The sequence below is a fragment of the Pteropus alecto genome, unplaced genomic scaffold, assembly GCF_000325575.1.
Source record: "Pteropus alecto unplaced genomic scaffold, ASM32557v1 scaffold3, whole genome shotgun sequence".
Taxonomy (NCBI): Eukaryota; Metazoa; Chordata; class Mammalia; order Chiroptera; family Pteropodidae; genus Pteropus; species Pteropus alecto.
The window spans coordinates 10,231,561-10,251,492 of NW_006442484.1; the positions used below are offsets into that span (position 1 = coordinate 10,231,561).

A 19,932-nucleotide genomic window follows, 5' to 3' on the forward strand; every position below is an offset into this window, starting at 1 on the left:
ATAATCAAAAATTACTCCACAATCAGAGCATCAGAACAAAGGGGACATAATCTCTTAGTGTATAAATCAACACTGACAATATTCTTTATAATAATACTTCTATTTGAAGCAAATAATACACATACTATCAGAGAAATATAAGCCACTATTTTAAAATCAGCTTTTTTGGGCATAATTTATGTATAATAAAATTTGCCCATTTTAACAGTATAAATATGTTTTGTCAAATATAAACAGGCATGTAACTATCATCGCATTCAAGATATAGAACATCTCAACTACTCCACAAAGTTTCCTTTTAGTCACTAGATTTTGGGTTTTATTGAAAAAGAAAAAAAATGTGTGTGTGTGTGTGTGTGTATATATATATACACACTTAATAGTATAATATATACACGTATATATATTTACTATGATGTTTAAGAGTATTTGGGGGTTTTGAGATGACAATATATAAGAACATACTAGTTTTATTCATTTTTTTTATCCTCTTGACATAGAAGGCTGTTTGCTGTGACAATTATCAAGTATCGGCCTCTACCTTAGCACACCCAATTCACTCAGATTGTCTCTTGATCTGTCTCTGTTGTTAAAATGTAGGCATAAAGGAAAGCATTATGTTATAATTGGGTTAATATTACTTGTTATTAGAGGAGAACCCAGCAAAATATAAACCAAGCATTCACTGTTAGCATGCATATTTTTTACACTGAACTTTATTAGGGTGTTCATGCTATATACTCAATAAAAATAGGCACAAAAGTAATATATGTGGACAGGCTAAATATATACAGGATATGCATAGCACAAATGAATCCTTACCACCTTTCATTTTAGAAATTTATTATTTTCTTTTTATTGGTCCTCTATATCATGGTTTGATATACTTGATAATTATTTTGATATATTTGATAATTCCAAAAGTCTCAATATTCTAGCAATGCTCAAAACTGGTATTAAGTTAATTATTAGAGAGTTTGATTACACACACTCACACATGCATATGTGTACATGCACACACACACCAAAGTCATGGATGTTCAACCAACACAGTTTGAACATAGTTTGTCTCTTTGAAAACCTCTCAGATTCCACTCTCCATGAAAAAAGAAAATAAGCCTAAATAAAGCATACTGCTGAGACCACAAAATGACATTTACCTACATAGTTTTAAATTTTAAATGTTGAGATTAATGGGAGACAAGTTCAATTTTTAGCAACATTATCAAGATAAAAATGTAGATTAGTGCTGGAGAAAACAAGTGCTGTGAGGAAATCCAAGGCAAGGCTAAAATTCAGAAGAAATATGGACTCCTTAATGAGGAGTCTCAACTACTCATTAAGCTGAAATGTATTATTTTGTCCTAGTAATCATCAAATTTATCAAAATTTCTGATTTAACTAGAGAGAAAGGTAGTGGCATTAGATACTGATTGAGTCTTTTGATTAACTCATAATCTATTTCAAATATATTAGGTAAGCATTTTTCAAAATAAATATTAGACTATTTTTGATTAATATAAGCTAGTAAATATCGATATATTTCTCATAATAGTTTAAAATTAAATAGTTGAATATTCTCATTATACATATATACACACACATTGCAATACATACACAAAATATTGATCAAATATTTTCTTCTGAATCTAAAATGTAGCAGATAAAAATATAGACATAAGTCATTTTTTTCTGCTTTGCTTGATTGTGCTTCACAGAAACTGCATATTTTACAAATTAAAGGTTTGTGGCAAATCTGCATCTAGCAAGTCTATTGGAGCTATTTTTCCAACAGCATTCACTCTCTTCATGTCTCCGTGTCACATTTTAACAATTCCCACAATATTTCGAATTATTATTATTATTTATATTTTTGTTACAGTGATCTGTGATCAGTAATCTTTGATATTACTATTAGAATTGTTTTGGGTGACATGAATTGCAAAATATAAGATGGCAAACTTAATTGATAAATGCTGTGTGTGTTCTAACTGCTCCACTAACCAGCCATTCTCCCATCTCTCCTTCTCAGACCTCCATATTCACTGAGACACATCAATATTGTAATTAGGCCAGATAATAAACCTGCAACTATTCCTAAGTGTTCAGGTGAAAAGAAGAGCCACATATCTCTCATTTTAAATCAAAAGCTAGAAATAGTTAAGCTTAGTGAGTAAGGCAAGTCAAAAGCTGAGATAGGCATAAATCTAGGCCTCTTGTACCAAACAATTAGCTAAGTCGTGGATGCAAAGGAAAAGTTCTTGAAGGAAATTAAAAGTGCTACTCCAATGAACACACTGTAAAAATTAATATTAATGGAGCCACTTTAAAATTGAGTTGAAGCTGCCATCCTAGAGAAACTGCCTTTGCACATCTTATACTCAAAACCTTGGAACGTTAAAACAGGGCAAAATAACCTTTGGGTAGACCTAAAGCAATGTTGTGTCCCAAATAACTGTTTGCAAAGATGAAAAGAAAGCAGATATTATGAGTACACGACTAAGTACTGGACTGAAAGTTTTAGAAATTATTTAGAATTAGCATCACTATATTAGCTTGTCTACACCAAGAAAAATGCCTACCTTCTATTGATGCAATTGTTCCCCCTCTCTTCTCATAAAAATCCTTTGCCTTTGTTTCCTAATTGGAACTTCATTTGGGTTATTGTCAGAATCAGTGCTTCCCGAACACCTATTTTTTTTTTTTTATCTCAAATAAATACTTATTACTTTTTATTTTTAGGTTAACAACAAAAGTGATAAGAAAAGTGATCAGATTAGCCTTATTGCTAATATGGGAAACAGTTTTGGTGATTTCATATCAATAAAAGATCAAACCAGCCACAGTATCCCCTTAAGTCAAAACCTAATCCAGAACAAGGTCCTACCTAACTCTATTCAATTTTATGAAAGCTGAAAGAGGTGAGGAAGCTTCAGAAGAGAAGTTTGAACCTGGAAGATTTTGATTCATGAGATTTAAGGAAAAAGGCCATCTCCATAATATATAAATGCAAGATGAAGCAGTAAATATTGATGTTGAAGCCACAGAAAGTTACCCAGAAGACCTAGCTAAGATCTAATGAAGGTGGCAACACTATATTGGAAGAAGATGCTATCTAAGACTTTCATAACTAGAAAAGAAACGTCAATGCCTGGCTTCAAAGGACAAGCTAACTCTCTTGTTAGGGGCTAATAAAGCTGGTGACTTTAAGTTGAAGCTCATTGGCCATTTTGAAAATCCTAGGATGCTTAAGAATTATGCTCAATCTACTCACCTTGTGCTCTGTAAGTGGAACAACAAAGCCTGGATGACAGCACGTCTGTTTACAACATGGTTTACTGAATATTTTAAGCTCATTGTTGAGATTTATTGCTCAGAAAAAAAAAAAAAAAGAGTCTTTTCAAACTATCACTGCTCATTGACAATGAATCTGGTCACTCAAGAACTCTGCTAGAGCTGTACAATGAGATTAATGTTTTCATGCCTGCTAACATCACGTCGATTCTACAGCCCATGGATCAAGCAGTAATTTCAACTTTCAAGTCTTATTATTTAAGAAATCCATTTTGTAAGTTATAGCTGCCATAGATAGTGAATCCACTGCTGGATCCAGGCAAAGTAAATAGAAAATCTTCTGGAAAGAATTCACCATTGGAGATGCCATTAAGAACATTTGTGATTCATGAAAAGTGGTCAAAATGTGAATATTAACAAGAGTTTGGAAGAAGTTGATTCCAACCCTTATGAAAGACTTTGAAGGGTTCAAGACTTCAGTGGAGGAAGTAAGAGCACCATCATCCTGATCTGTCAGCAGCCATCAATATAGAGGCAAGACCATCTGCCAACAAAATAGTTATGACTCCCTAAAGGTTCAGATGATGGTTAGAAATTTTTAGTAATAAAGCATTTTTTGATTAAGAATACATACTTTGCTTTTTTAGATATAATGCTATTGTACACTTAACAGACTATAGTATAGTATAAACATAACTTTTATATTGGAATATTTGCTATATTACAGTGGTTTATAACCAAAAACAGCAATATCTTTGAGGTATGCCTGTAATTAGTTGTATAAAATATCTTCTCCTATCATATTTTCCTCTTCACTTTTATTCCTTTTCATAGTTGACATAGGACTGTAGAAAGTGGTTATAGATTTTACTCAATTTGATGACACTTTCTACATATTTATTTCTCTTTTTTGTTGTTCAGTCCAAGAAGACAGCTTAGATCCATCTTTTCAAGCAAAATGGTTTTTTCTAAACATTTTTCTATGAATTTAACACACAAATGGAATCGAATTATCCTTAAAATGTTTTATCTATTCTTTAAAATTCCCTTGTTCTTGTCACAAGTGAAATAATCATGTTCCTAAAACTTTCCTCCAATTAAGAGGCTGAGATCTTATCTGGAAATGGCTCTGATGGTTCTTTAAAGGTAACTCTCTCTCTCCTCCACCCCCTTTCTCTGTATATCCTTAAAATTTATACAGTGAAAGTGTAAAATTCAAAGATCTGTAATGAATTTATAGAGTTGTACAATCATCACCATAATCTGGTTTTAGATCACTTCCATCTCTCCCTACAAATTCTCTTGAGCTGGTTTGCTGTAATCTCCTGGATCAGAAAATCTTCACTTTTTATCTATAAATTTGTCTTTTCTGGACATATCATATGAATTAATCATGCAATAATGTTTCAGGTCCCTCTATTTTGTAGCATGTTCTTTTGTTGTTGATTAGTATTCTACTGCAGAGATATAAGTATTTTTTGTTTATTCATTCACCAGTTGTTAAACTTTTGGATTGCTTCCAATGCTTGGCTATAAAAAGAATGTTCTTATGAACATTCCTGTACAAGTTTTTGCATAAATATATGTTTTACTGTGCTTGGACATATACCTACACTATGAATTACTAGGTCATCTGATATATTTAATTTTTAAAGTAACTGTCAAATTGTCTCCCTAAGCGTTGCTCTATTTTATTTCCCCACCAGCAATGAATGAGGGTTCCAGTCTCTCCACATCACTGTGAACACTTGGTAATGTTTTCTTTTGATTACAGGTACTCATAGGTATGTAGTAGTATTTCATTGCAGTTTTAATTTGTATTTCCCTAAGGATTGATGATGTTGAGCACTTTTTCATCTCTTATTATCATTCATATGTGTTCTCTGGGGGAAACATCTGTTATGATCTTGCCCCTTTCTTAAATTGTATTGGTTGTTTTCCTAATATTTAATTTTGAGTTTTCAAATATATTCTAGATACAGTCCTTATAAGATATAAGCTTTGCAATATTTTCTCTCTGTCTATGGTTTGTCTTTTCATTCTCTTTGCAGTGTCCGGTCAAGTTAATCAATTTTTACTTTTATGAATCATGCTTTTGTTGTCACATTTAAGACCCTTTGTCTAAACCAAGGTAACAAAGATTCTCTTGGAAATCTTCCTCTAAAAGTTTTGATGTGTTAGCTTTTACATTTATGTCTTATATCTAATCTGTTCTCAAGAATTTTTTTTATTATTATTTGAGATAAACATCCAATTTCACATTATTTTTTTTTTTTTGCAAGTGGATATACAATTTGTTCTATCATCATTTCTTGAAAATACTGTCTTTTCTCTCATTGAATTACCTTGCCACCTTGGTTTTGTAAATCAGTTGACCATAAGTCTAAAGCCTTATTCCTTGGCTTGAAATTCTATTCCACTGATTTACATCTATTGTTATGATAGCACTATACTCTCTTAATTACTGTAGCTTTATCAAGTTTTAAAACCAGGTGGGGCAAGTCCTCTAATTCTTTTTTTATTTTCAAAATCATCCTGGCTATTTTAGAATTTTTATTTAAATTTTAGGAGCTCATCAATTTGTACCTCCAAAAAAAGCTTACTGAGGTTTTAATAAAAATTGTGTCAAATCTTTAAATTGTCCTAGCAACAGTTTTTAGTTTTCAGGCACAAATTTTGCTCTTATTTTGTCAATTGTATTTCTGGTCATATATATATAGCAAGAATTATATATATTTTTCCTGCCTGGTTTTTGTATTCAGAAAGCACTCTTAAAAATTTCATGAGACTAGGAAGATGGCGGACTAGGTAAAAGCAGGGTTCACCTCCTCCCAGATCTGCATTGAAATTACAACCAAATTATAAAATAATCAATATGGAAAATCACCTGAAGTCTAGCTGTTTGTAACATCTATGTCTCATAATGTAAAGGAGCCACATCGAAGCTGGTAGGAGGGGCAAAGTTGCCAATTAAGCTGGACCCGCACCCCTGAATGGTGGAGGATCACCTGGAGAGAGAGAGAGCAAGGGCACAGAGGCTCTCCTGAAGGAGAGGGGGTTCCTGGTCTCATTTAGGGGCTCCCCAGCTCAGGGTTCCAGCCCAGAGAAGAGGAGATTCCAAAAATTCTTGACTGTAAAAAACAGAGAGGATTCCAGCCGTCTGGATGAGACAGAAAGAGACTAAAGCCCTAAATGCTCCTTTGAAGGACCCATGCACAGACTTTCTGACCTGCAGACACCCAGGACAACAGCGGTGGGTCAGAGGCTCACATGGGATTCATACCAAGAAAGTCTGCATTACCTGGCGCCAGAACGAGGGCTAAAAGGGCAGCCACCATTGTGCCTTAGTCTGGCCCTGCTACCGGACAATCTACAGATAGCACCAGCTCCACTGTGCAGATCCCTTCCACAGGCCATTAGGAAGCTACTGGCCTGAGGGGATCAGCCCACCCCCGCCAACCTGCAGATTGTTTGGGGCTTTTGTTGATGGATGGCTGCCACGCCCTGAGTTGATTCAGAGTCAAGCTTTTGCATCTGGCAGCCAGCACTGTGAGCGCTCATTCTGAGATCGTTTCAGGCAGATCACTGCTGCCAACAGGAACTTGGGCAGATAACTGGGATTGGTGGGCAGGTCCCAGACAGCAGATGGTATTGCTTTGATCTGGGACTTCAGCAAAAAACAGGTACCTAAATTGCAGCAAGACTAAGGCCCTACGGATCTGATTGCCATTGTCTCCCTGAGACCCCGCCCCATCACTCTACCCACAAATTGCCCCAGGCGGCCCACTGAAAGTGAACAGTCACTGTCTTGCCCCTCCGCCTTGGGTCCCAATCCTCAAAGGCAGGCGCTGCATGGTATCAGTTGCAGGCAGACTTCAACTACCTGCAAGAGTTGCAATATTGCATCCAGGGAGCACTGGGGTCTATGGGATTGCCCCAGACTGCAGCTTGTCTCACTGTGATCTGTATCGACAGTGGGAACGCCCAGGCACAGAAGTTGCAGAAAAACTGAGGCTGTATTGGCCAGATGGACCTTGTCTCATTGAGATCTTGCTTCACTCAAGGCACAAAGTGCCTGCAGCCAATTGATAGGCAGCCTCTTGTACCCTGCTTGGCTCTGGGGTTGTGCAGTCTGCCTAGGCAACAGACCTTGGCTAGCGCAGTGAGTGCATTTCGGGGAAAACAGTTGTGGACCACTGCTGCCTGTACGAGCTGCAATATCTCTTGAGGGGATCACAGGGGTCTATATTGGTCTGATAGCCCTTGACTCCCTGGGCTCCTGCCCCATCCAATACAAGGAGTGCATGACCTACGTTGACAGGCAGCTGCCCCTGCCCTGGAGTGGTGCACTCAGGCCTAAGGTGGGCAGCAGCTGACCTTACTACGATTGAAAACTTGTACAGAGAGTCACAGAGACAGTGCTGACATGTAAACTGACACTGCAGTGGCAGAGGGAAATTTACTCGATAGACCCAGGAGACTCCCAGGGTCCCTGTATCACACAACACACATATCACCTAGAGGCTCTTCCAGTTTCAGATACTTACAGGCAACTGACAGGCAGTTTCAGACCTGGAAGAGCACTGGTTCCTCTACTAAACTGCCCTAGGTCAGGGACGGGGAATAACCAGATCTTTGCCTACGGTGTTGTCTCTTCCACTTACCTATAGGTCCAACATAGGTAACAACTATCTGTGGATCGCTTTGTAGTTCCCAACAGTAAGCCCTGACCAATCGAAAGCAATGGCTGACTTAAGCCTATGGGGAGACCCTCCCAAGAGGCCACAAAACCAATGCATCCAGAGGCTGGCACCAGACGACAACAAAGCAACTTCTGACTAGCCCTAACTCTGGTACACACAAAGGGTAGTTACAAGTACACAAGCCTACTAGGATAAATCCCACTCAGTGAGGTCAGCCCCCACACAACAACTCTTACCCTGTGGGTGCAGCCAATTACCACAATTAGTCAGCCTGAGTGTTAATTCCATCCACTGATGTACTAACAACAATAAAAACCTAGCAACAACAGAAGATCACACACAACCCACACAAAAATCATGTCCAGAGCCCCCGGTATAAGGGATCAGTGGGCCACACAGGACACCTTCCACATTAGGCCATCTGGCCAAGGTTAAGAGACAAAACAAATATTCCTGACACATAGAAATGAACACAGAGAGGCTAATAAAATGAAGGAACAAAGAAACATGCCACAAAATAAACAACAGGAGAAAACTCCAGAAAATTAGCTAAATGAAATGGAGGCAAGCAGCCTACCAGAGAAAGAGTTCAAAATAATGGTTATAATGATGCTTAACGAATTTAGAGGGTGAATGGATGTACACAATGAGAACCTCAACAGAGAGATAGTAAGCATAAAAAAGAACATAGAAACAATAAAAAGAACCAGACTGAAATGAAGAATACACTAGAAGGATTCATCGGTAGATTGGACGAAGGAGAAGATTGAATCAGTGAACTGAAACACAGGGTAGCAGAATAGACCCAATCAGAACAACAACAACAAAAAAAGAATTTTAAAATGAAGATAGTTTAAGAGCTCTCTGGAACAACATGAAATACAACAATATCCAAATCATGGGAGTACCTGAAGGAGAAGAGAGAGAAAGGAATTGAGAATCTATTTGAAGAAATAATGACAGAAAACTTCCCTAACTTGGCAAAGGAATTAGACATACAAGTTCAGGAAGCACAAAGAGTTCCAAACAAGAGGAATTCAAATAGACCCACACTAAGACACATCATAAATAAAATAACAAAGATCAAAGTTAAAGAGAGAATCTTAAAAACAGCAAGAGAAAAGCAGCTAGTTACTTACAAGAGTACCTCCATAAGAATGTCTGCTGATTTTTCAATTGAAACTTTGCAGGCCAGAAAGAAATAGCAAGAAATAGTTAAAGTTATGAAAAGCAAAAATCTACAACCACGAATACTCTACCCAGCAAGGCTTTTGATTAAAATGAAAGGTGAGATAAAAAGCTTCTCAGATAGGGAACAGCTTAAGGAATTCATCACCAACAAGCCAGTATTACAAGAAATGTTAAAAGGACTTCTGTAAAAAAAAGAAGGTGTAAAAAGAAAATAGAAATAACAAATATGACTAATAAAATGGCAGTAACTATGTACCTATCAGTAATCACTTTAAATGTAAATGGATTAAATGTCTAATCAAAAGGCATTGGGTAGCCCAATGGATAAAAAAACAAGACCCATGCATATGCTGTCTACAAGAGACCTACTTTGGATCAAATGTCACTCACAGACTGAAAGTAAGGAAATGGAAAAAGATATTTCATGCAAATGAAAATGAAAAAAAAGCCAGGGTAGCAATACTTATATCAGATAAAAAAGACTAATAAGAGACAAAAAAAAAAGGCATTACATAATGATAAAGAGATCAATAGAGCAAGAAGAAATAACCCTCATATATTCATATACCCAACACAGAAGCACCTACATATATAAAGCAAATATTGACTGACATAAAGGAAGAAGAGATTGACACCCCATTGACACCAATGGATAGATCTTCCAGGCAAAGAATCAACAAGGAAACAATGGGCCTAAAAGACACACTAGACCAGATGGATTTAATAGATGCTTTCAGAGCATTCTACCCCAAAGCAGCAAAATATACATTCTTCTCAAGGACACAGGGAACATTTTCCAGAATAGACCGCATGTCAGGACACAAAACAATTCTCAATAAATTTAAGACTGAAATCATATCAACCATCTTCTCTGATCACAATGGTATGAAACTACAAATCAACTCCAAGTAAAAAACTGGAAAATACACAAACACATGGAGGTTAAATAACATGCTACTAAACAATGAATGGGTTATTAATGAGATCAAGAAAGAAATAAAAATAATAACTAGAGACAAATGAAAATGAAAACACAATGACTCAAAACCTATGATACACGGCAAAAGCAGTCCTAAGAGGGAAATTCATAGCAATACAGGCCTATCTCAAGAAGCACGAAAAAGCTCAAATAAACAATTTAACCTTACACTTAAAAGAACTAGAAAAAGAATAGCAACCAGAGCCCTAAGTTAACAGAAGGAAGAAAATAATAAAGATAGAGCAGAAATAAATGAAATAGAGTCTAGAAAAACAATACAAAAATTAATGAAACCAAGAGCTGGTTCTTTGAAAGAATAAACAAAATTGACAGACGCTTAGCCAGACTCATCAAGGAAAAAAGAGAGAGGACTCAAAAGAAATAAAATCAGAAATAAAAGAGAACTACAGACTCCACAGACATACAAAGGATCATAAGAAAATACTATGAGCAATTATATGCCAACAAATTGGACAATCTGGAAGAAATGGACACATTCCTAGAAACATACAACCTCCAAGACTGAGTCAAGAAGAAAGAGAAAATCTGAACTGACTGATTACCACCAATGAAATATAATCAGTAATCAAAAACTTCCCAAAAAACAAAAGTCATGGACCAGTTGACTTCATATGCAAATTTTACCAAAAAATTCAAAGAAGAATTAATACCTATTCTTCTCAAACTAGTCTAAAAATTCAAGAAGAGTGAAGACTCCCTAACTCCTTTTATGAGGCCACCACTACCTTGATTCCAAAACCAGACAAAGACATTACAAAAAAGAAAACTATAGGCCGATATCTCTTACAAACATTGACGCAAAAATTCTCAACAAAATATTAGCAAACCTAATTCAGCAATACATTAAAAATATTATACACCATGATCAAGTTAGATTTATTCCTGGGATGCAAGGTTGGTACAATATCCGCAAATTAATTAATGTGATACACCACATTAACAAATCGAAAGATAAAAACCATATGATCATATCAATAGATACAGGAAAAGCATTAGACAAAATCCAGCATCCATTTATGATAAAATCTCTCAGCAGAGTGGAAATAGGGGGAACATACCTCAACATAATAAAGGCCATATATGACAAACCACTGATTCCTCTGAGGCCACCATTACCTTGATTTCAAAACCAGACAAAGACATTACAAAAAAAGAAAACTATAGGCCGATATCTCTTATGAACATTGGTGCAAAAATTCTCAACAAAATATTAGCAAACCTAATTCAGCAATACATTAAAAATATTATACACCATGATCAAGTTAGATTTATTCCTGGGATGCAAGGTTGGTACAATATCCACAAATCAATTAATGTGATACACCACATTAACAAATCGAAAGATAAAAACCATATAATTATATAAATAGATGCAGAAAAACCATTCAACAAAATCCAGCATCCATTTATGATAAAAACTCTCAGCAAAGTGGGAATAGAGGGAACATCCCTCAACATAATAAAGGCCATATATGACAAACCCACAGCTATCATCATACTCAGTGGGGAAAGGCAAATAGCATGTTCCTTAAGATCAGGAACAAGACAAGGATGCCCAATTTCACCACTCCTCTTCAACACTGTATTCGAAATCTTAGCCACATCAATAAGACAAGAAAGAGAAATAAAATGTATCAGAATTGGAAAGGAAGAAGTAAAACTCTCACTATTTGCCAATGATATGATACTATATATAGAGAACCCTAAAGATTCCACTAAAAAACTGTTAGACCTGACCAGTGAATTCTTTAAAGTAGCAGGTTACAAAATAAATATCCAGAAGTCACTGGCATTTTTATACACCAATGACGAACTTTCAGAAAGAGAAATTAAGAAAACAATCCCATTTACAATTGCGTCTAAAACTATAAAATACCTGGGAATCAAATTAACCAAGGAGGTAAAAGACTTGTTCTCAGAAAATTATTAGTCATTGAAAAAAGAAATTGAAGAAGATTCAAATAAATGGTAGCATATACTGTGGGTAGGAAGAATCAACATCATTAAAATGGCCTTACTATCCAAATCAATCTACAGATTCAATGCAATCTCTATCAAAATACCAATGATATTTGTCAAAGAGATAGAAGAAATAATCCCAAAATTTATATGGAACCATATAAGATCCTGTATAGCCATGGCAATCTTGAGAAAGAACAAAGTTGGAGGTATCACAGTACCTCATATCAAACTATACTACAAGGCTACAGAAATCAAAACAGCATGGTACTGGCACAAAAACAGATACATTGATCCATGGAACAAAATAGAGAGCGCAGAAATAAATCCGTACCTACACTCACACTTAATATATGACAAAGGAGGTAAGAATATACAATGGGGTAAAGACAGTCTCTTCAATAAATGGCGTTTGGAAAATTGGACAGATGTAAGCAAAAAAATGAAGCTGGACCACCTCCTTATACCACATATAAGAATAGACTCAAAATGGATTAAATACGTATAAGACCCCAAACCATAAAACTCTAGAAGAAAACATAGGCAGTAAACTCTCTGATATTATTAACAGTAATTTCTTTTCGGATATATCTCCCCAGGCAAAGGAAACAAAAGAAAAAATAAACAAATGGAACATCTATGACCATGCTACCCTGAACAAGCCTGATCTCATCTGATCTCAGAAGCTAAGCAGGATCAGGCCTGGTTAGTATTTGGATGGGAGACCACCCAGGAAGACCAGGTGTTTTAGGCATAAAAAATAAAAAAATAAGGGGTTGTAAGTTGACAAGCTCCTTGCAATGTGTGAGGTCAAAAGTTGCCTTGCCTAAAATAAATAAATAAATAAATGAACAAACAAACAAACAAATGAGACTACATCAAACTAAAGAGTTCTTGTATAGCAAAGGAAACCATCAACAAAACAAAAAGACAACCAACTAATTGGGAGAAGATATTCACAAATGATAAGGGGTTAATATCCAAAATATATAAAGAACTCATACAACTCAACAACAAAAAGAAACAAACAATCCAATTAAAAAATGAGCAGAAGACCTGAACAGATACTTCTCCAAAGAGGAAAAACAGATGGCCAACAGACATATGAAAAGATGATCAAGGTCGCTTATAATCAGGGAAATACAAATTAAAACCACAATGAGATACCACCTGACACGTGTCAGAATGGCTATCAACAATAAGTCAAAGAAAAACAAGTGTTGATGAGGATGTGGAGAAAAGGGAACCCTCATACATTGTTGGTGGTATTGCAAATTGTTACAATCACTATGGAAAACAGTCTGGAGGTTTCTTAATAAATTAAAAATAGATATACCATTTGACTCAGCAATTGCACTTCTGTGTTTTTATCCAAAGGAAACCAAAAAATAATTCATAAAGATCTATGCAATAGCCAAGATATGGAAGTAAACTAAATACCCATCAACAGATGATTGGATAAAGAAGTTATGGTTCATATATACAATGGAATATTATTCAGCCATTAAAAAAATGAAATCTTACCATTTGCAATAACACAAATGGACCTAGAGGTTATTATGCTGAGTGAAATAAGTCAGACAGAGAAAGATAAATACCATATGATTTCACTTACCTGTAGAATCTAAGGAACAAAAAGACCAAACTAATCAAAATCTGACTCACAAATATAGAGGACAATTTGGTGATGGACAGAGGGGAAGGGGTGTGGGGGGCTGGGATAATGGGGTGAAGGATTAAAGAAGTATAAATTGGTAGTCGATAGAAGGTCACGGGGATGTGGAGCACAGCATAGGTAATGCAGTTAGTATTAATACATTGGCTAGGTGGAAACCCAGAGGAGAGAAGGAGCGATTAGGGGGATTGTTTTATGAGCTATATAAATGTCTAACTAACCTACTGTATACTTGAAACTAATAAAAAAAAAAAAAGAAAAAATTAAAAAAGTAAATTTCACAACACTACAATACTTTACCCTTCTTTTCATGATTATACACAGCCAGCAGTATATTTAAAGGGTTTATATTGAGATATAATTGACATTTGGCATTATATTAGTTTCAGGTGTAAAACAGTGATTTGATATGTGCATATATTGTGAAATGGTCACCACAGTAAATGTGGTTAACAACCATCACCACACATGGTTATAATTGTTTTTCTTATGATGAGAAATTTTAAGATATACTCTTAGCAACTATAAAATATAAAATATTGGTATTATTAACTATAGTTGATTCCACACGCTCTGCCTCTGGAAATCACCAGTCTGTTCTATCTATGAGTTTGATTCTTCTTTTTTTTTTTTTTTAGACTCTGCATATAAGTGAGATCATACAGTATTTGTCTTTCTCTGTTAAACTTATTTCACTTAGGTAATGCTTTCAGGGTCCATCCACGTTGTTGATAATGGCAGGATTTCTTTCTTTTATTATTGATCATTTTATATTTTATTATTTTTTTATTATTTTGATGTTAAAACAACAAAACATTTACAGATCTTATCCAAAAATTTGCAAAAGCACAAACATTTAGAGAATTTAAAAATGAGTTTAAAAAGAAAAGGGTCTATGGAAATAATGAAAGTCTACAAAAAACGTGAGGAAGACTGGGATATGATGAGGAACTATGGAGGCAGGTACATAAACTTTGTAGGTAGAAGCACAGCCCATTTCCATGTCTGAAATTATGGAGGAGTCCAGTCATCGTGTGTGTCAGTGGTATCCTGAGCACTTAAACCCATGAAGCAATTATAGGGACAGTCCTAATTATGGTGAACTAAATTCAGTCAGCTTGAATGGAAGAGAAAATTCTTACAAATTAAAAAGGGTGGGAGCACAGGTCCTCTTTAAACAAGTTTAAAGTGAAGATCTAGGTTTTTAAGCACACTATAGCATTTTCAGATGGTCACTGAGAGTCATCATAAATTGATGTTACACAAATAAAATTTCCTGCCTTTAGTCAAGTCAGGTTTGCCCACATAATTACCCTTCAAGATTAAACATAGCAGGACAACAAAAGTATTATAGTATTTTTGTTCAAAGTGAGTATACATTAATATAAATAAAACTAAAGAGCAGGCAGGGTAATAAGAGAAGTGAATTGAATGAGAACATCCGTGTTCTTGTCTTGGCTCTGCTACTAACAAACCACATGAACTTAAATCCTTAGTTTAAGCTAAGCTCTCCCAGCTCTCATTCATTAACCAGTAAAGTGATCTAGGTAGACTGGAAAGACTCTAAGGTCATTTTCGGTTCAGTCTTTCTGGGATTTAATGAATATGCACCATACACACACACACACACACACATACACACACACACACACACCCCTAGGTAGCTTATATTTTCTTCCTTCAAAAAATGATACATTTGTTCCAAATTTATCTGTACAGAAATATATAAGTATTAGCATTGTATTACATGTAGATTTTTATCATTATTCATCATTGAATACATAATGTTCCATCTTAAATAAAAAGTATTTAAACTTAACCAGTACACACACAAAAAATTTGTTTATTGAAAGTGAATAAAATACTTAAAAGATAAATATCATGGTACCTAATTCAGGAGACTGACTGTACTTTCTTAATTTTCAGCTATCTTCCACTGACAGCATGTTTAGCTAAGTAATTTCTCTCACATATAATATAATAAAAATAGTAAAGTGGAAATGACAATTTTGTCAATGCCTCCAAACATTTTATCATATAAAGGAGCTAGAAGATAAGCAGCAAGATGCTTTCAAAGAATTTGGTACACTGATAAAATCCATGAGGATGCTTTTTTAATAACACTTAATTAAAATTTTGGAAGTTACAGTCATATTGAAATAGAAACTTTGTCAGTAGAACTTTCTTAAAGACTAAATTATATATATTTAAACTCTAAATTTTTAGCCTTTCCCATCCAGTTCTAATTATTCATCCTCAATAACTGGATAATTTCTTTATTATACTATCAATTTTTAATGAACATATTTGAAGTGATAATCCCATTTAAACAGAAGACTTTGGGAGTAGATGCTACAAGCAATATAGTTGGAAAACCACTGGCTTCCGAGTTAGAAATCCCTGGCCTGCACTTTGTCATTTAGTAGGTTTGTCATTTCTGTCAAATTACAATCTATGAGCCTCATATTCATTATGAGAAAGACAACCACAAGAACACTGGTCCCTATTGCACAGGATTTGATATTAAATGAGAAATAACATTTTTTTTTAAGTAGAAAATGCTATGTTTATATTTGTGTAATCTCCTATTTTGAACATTACGACAAATATAATCTTAAAATGTGCATAGTTGTATAGTCGAGTTAAGAAAGAGAGAAGTTGATAACTAGGCCTGCCCAGGAGACTCCAAGAGGAGAGTCTTACTCAGGAGGAGGAGAAATGAAGGTTTGTGGGGAAGAAAACAAATTGGCGTTAGCTAAGTGTCGGAACCCTCAGAAGGAGGTGACTGACTCTAGGTGGAGACAGATCATTTGGAGAAAGAAAATGGAGAACTGGCGTCTGAGATCAATGAGCTCCTAAAGGAGAAGGAATATTTGGAGTGTGCTGGTGACTCACAAACTGGGTGGCAAGATCTCCTGTGATGGAGAGCCCAGGCCAAGTCAGTGGCAGAGATGAGAGATTTGCTAGAGGCAGTATCCAGTAAGAAAGATGGCTCCACTTGCTGCTGCAGCCCTTGCTATCACCTCTCCTGCCCTTCCAGACCAGCCAAGATGCAACCCCCCCCAAATCTGACAGCTTCAATCTTTACATAATATCAAGTTCAAGTCCTACACCCACAACCCCTTCCACATCGTTAACCCTTCCTACTTTGTCTTCATCTGCCTATTGGCAGTCGCTAAGTTCGAGGGAGCCCAACGCAGGGGCAGTGACCAGATTCTGACTCCCTGAACTTACCCCTCTCTTCTTGCTCTGTGAACTCTTTGGGCACAAAACAAACATATAAGAAAGAGAGAGATTTGGAAGAGAAGGAGGAAGAGAGAGATTGGAAGAGAGAAAGCAGGCCTGTAGCTTCCCTGGCTCTTCTGTCTGACCTGTTGCTGTCACTACCATTAAACAGGAGGACCTTCTTGTATTTCGTACCCTCTTTTGTTTCTGTGGCCCCGTGGGGCCAGAGAGATATTGACATTGGAGGTACGGGGTGGGAGGGACACTCCAAGATGCCTGTTGTTCCTCTCACCTCAACTCAACCTCTGGGAATGGATGGAATGGGATGGTGGAAAAGGGGTGCTGGCAGTGAGCTGGTGTCCTCTCTAGAGAGGCTCATTAAGGAAATGCTACACACACCTAGATAATCTCTCTCACACCCACCTTTCAGTTGGGTAACTAGACTGATTAGCCCTATTTCCCAGACCTTAGCTTATTTATCCAACGAGGTCAGATCATCCTCTGAATTGAGCCTCTTTTAGAGGGTAAGTCGATGTCCCCTATGATAATCTCCTCCGCTCAACTAGACTTACTCTGAAATGTGAATCTCCCTTCTGTCTAGCTACTCCCTCTCAGCAAAACTGATTTCACCTCATAGGGATCCCTCCAAATTCAGTCTCTAGTCCTCCTTCCTGATTACAGTATCACCCCAAGCCTCCCTACCTCCCCACTCTCCCCTCCAGTCCTTCCTTGTTGGATCTCTCTGATTCAGGCAGCAGGGGGCGCTGTGATGCCTGTCCTGCTGGAGCGTTCTATAAATATGGTGAAATCGAGTTTGCCAAATGTGGGGTAGAGGCTAGTGGGATAGAACCTTTCCAGAGAGATTGTGACCCCGACTCCCCAGAGCCTTTCCTTGGTCTCCCCTTCCCCATTTTGCCTCCTTTCTATCTTCAGCAGTGAAACAGACTCAAGTGGATGGTAGAACCAATTGAGAAGTGGGTAAAAGTTAACGTTTCAGTGTGGCTTCTCTCCTCAGAACACTCGTTCTCAAATACTGGCCTTTTTCTTTAAGGTCCGTCATCCTTCCCTAGCCTAGTATGCCAGCTTCCCCCTTCCCTTGGCAACTCATCACTCTCTCTAGAAAAAGAGCAAGGAGAGGTTGCTTTGGGTTTGACATTCTATCTACGAAGATTTAAGGGCTGAGGCTTTGACCACTAACCCCAGTATTCTTGGAACAGCGAACTCGAGGGGGCTTAGTTTCTCTTCCCCCATCTCGCCCAGCCTCAAATCTTGGTTTGGGCTCCCCTACCCTGTCATTTCTTATATTTCACCTCAAGATAATTTTATTATGAGGCAAATGATTTTTTTTTTTTTTTTTTTTTAACATGAGGGGTGGACCATGCTATTCTCCAGGCCGCATGGAAAACATTTGATGTGCTCACAGTCCGAAGCTTTTGCCGCGAACCCAGATCCCTCCCATAGCTATTTATCCTTTTACTGGTTTCCAGAAGGCACTTATATTTTTTATGTATAAATAAATATATTACACATGGCTGTGTCCTCAAGTGAGTGTGTGAGCGCTTCTGCGATCTCGGTCTGGATTACATTGATTGTCAAAGGGTGCTCTTGAATTGGAAACAATGCTTCTAGAAACTGAGTTAGCCTGTCTCAGGCTGTCCTTTCTCTGCCTCTATGGGTCTCTAGTTGTCTCTTTCCTGTTTCAGCCCCTCTGGTTGTTTCAGGAAATCTCTGGAAGGCTCCTTCCTAAGTGTCTCTCCTCCTCTGTCTTTTCTCTGCCTGTTTTTACCTGATCACTTTCAGCTATCTCCTTTCTGACTGTCCCTGATTCTCTAGCTGTCTTCTGATTCTGGGTTCATTAGGGACATGAGATTTTATTTTCATGAATAAGCCTAAGGGAGCACAGATTTTTACCATCTGTATCTTTGAGAATTCTGGGAGCTAGTGCGAGACTATGAGCAGGGCCTACCCCTGCTGACCACAATTTATTGAATCTCTAACCTCCCACCCCATGCTGTACTTGTGATTCTTTTTCCATTTTGCACCTGCCCTGAGGGGTTGGGGCTGGCTGGCACTGAGTCTCTCCCCTCCCCACCATGGTTCTACACTGTCACCAGTAAAAAGCTCTTTAAAAAAAATTCTAGATGATGTTATGTCTAAAATCTTTTATTCAAAATCTAGATATTATGTTTATTCTAATACCAGCCATATCTTTCGAACCTCTGTTCTCTTTGAAACGTACCTGTCTAAAGCTTGTTCCAACTACATATTATTTCTTATTACCATTACCATCATCATCAGTGTATTTATGATCTTTTGGTATATGGCTATATTACTACCATTCTGCTCTGGAATCTAATAGTAGAGATAAAATATCCCTGACCCTCACTGACCCTTATCAGTTAGTATCAGCCAAATGTTAATGAGAACTGAATCCTGTTAAGGGCCTGCTAGCATAACTAAACTGTGGAATCATCCAGGTCTAACTATTTTAGCAAGTGCACATAGGTTATGAACCTACTAGAATGCATTACTGCCACACTTGTAGTGATATCCAGTTTTTAATTGCAACTACTTTTATCTACTTGGCTCTTAACAATCTATCCTCAAACAGGACCTGCTATGATTTGAAATCAAGAAAAGTAAAATACTTTGGAGTCTGCTTCAGACACATAAGAAACTGGAACATCATCCTACACCATAACCAGGGCTTAGGAAAAGGTTTTGAAATACAATCGATGAGTAACTATAGCAAAAGGCTTGGAAAAAAAATGAATGCCTAAGGTAGTCTATGATTGACAGGATTCTATATAATTAATTGATAAGAATACTTTGATGTATGATTAATGCAAGACAAAATGAAAATTACAGCCTTTACTTTCTTATGT

At 36.6% G+C, this 19,932-nt stretch overlaps 1 protein-coding gene and 1 pseudogene across 12 annotated transcripts in view; one reads left to right on the plus strand and one right to left on the minus strand.

The window, feature by feature from the left end:
* Positions 1-19,932, minus strand: part of DPP10 (dipeptidyl peptidase like 10) — a 1,220,852-nt gene that overhangs the window by 336,028 nt on the left and 864,892 nt on the right. The gene's annotated exons all lie outside the window — the stretch shown is intronic.
* Positions 12,783-12,901, plus strand: LOC112470540 (annotated as a pseudogene).